The sequence below is a fragment of the Etheostoma spectabile genome, chromosome 15, assembly GCF_008692095.1.
Source record: "Etheostoma spectabile isolate EspeVRDwgs_2016 chromosome 15, UIUC_Espe_1.0, whole genome shotgun sequence".
Lineage (NCBI taxonomy): Eukaryota > Metazoa > Chordata > Actinopteri > Perciformes > Percidae > Etheostoma > Etheostoma spectabile.
Window position 1 is genome coordinate 34322675 of NC_045747.1, and position 884 is coordinate 34323558.

An 884-nucleotide genomic window follows, 5' to 3' on the forward strand; every position below is an offset into this window, starting at 1 on the left:
AAAGGCCCCCCGCCGCCCCCCCCCAAGAGGCTGAGCTCGGTGAGCAGCACCACCAGCGGCGAGCTGAGCGACAGCAGCACCACGTCGTCTGGCGCCGGCGCCGGCGGCGGAGGAACGGGCAGCCCGGGGAGCGGGAGGAGCATCGGCGCCTCGCTGGAGGGCCTGGCGGAGACCGAGGAGAAGAACCCGCCAGACGGCGTCCAGCAGGAGGACGCCGCGGGACAGGAGGCTGCGGCGAGGAGGCGGGTGCAGAGCGAGTGTATCAGCACCACGGTAATGTTATGATAATATAATGTATAATATGTAATAATATCCTATAGTAAGAGTAATAGTCTTAATTTAAGGATCTGAGTACAGATGCAGGGCCATCTGGGCCAGATGTGAAAATAAGCCTTTATTTGAAAGGGATTGGGGGGGGCGGGGGGGTGACTAGCAGCAGGGGGGCCGCAGGTCGGAACTGAACCCGCGGCCGCTGTACATGGGGCGCATGCTTTACCATGTGAGCCACACAGGCGCCCCAGTTTGAGCTAGATTTTGACATTTTTTGCTATTATTTAAAAAAAATACTCAGAATAAAATATTCTGTAGTCTTATTTTATTTATATATACAGTGTGTGTGTGTGTATGTGTGTGTTTGTGTGTGTGTGTTTATTGTTTAGTTCTTAATTTTTAATTAATAACTTATTAATATTTAACCCTCCTGTTGTCCCGGGTCAAATCTGACTCTTTAATAAATGTCTATATCTGAAATATGAGTTTCTTTTTTACCAAATTACCATAAAAATGGATTCCTTCCAACGCTCTTTATAAACACTGATCACTATCGTTCCTCTGATCTCAACTATTAGTCAAAATAATTCATAATTTCTGCTTTTTTAACTCAA

At 47.6% G+C, this 884-nt stretch overlaps 1 protein-coding gene across 1 annotated transcript in view; it reads left to right on the plus strand.

Annotated features, from left to right (window-relative positions):
- The window catches only part of LOC116702579 (caskin-2), a gene marked incomplete at its 5' end in the record, with an annotated part of 6486 nt that overhangs the window by 1215 nt on the left and 4387 nt on the right, over positions 1–884 (plus strand).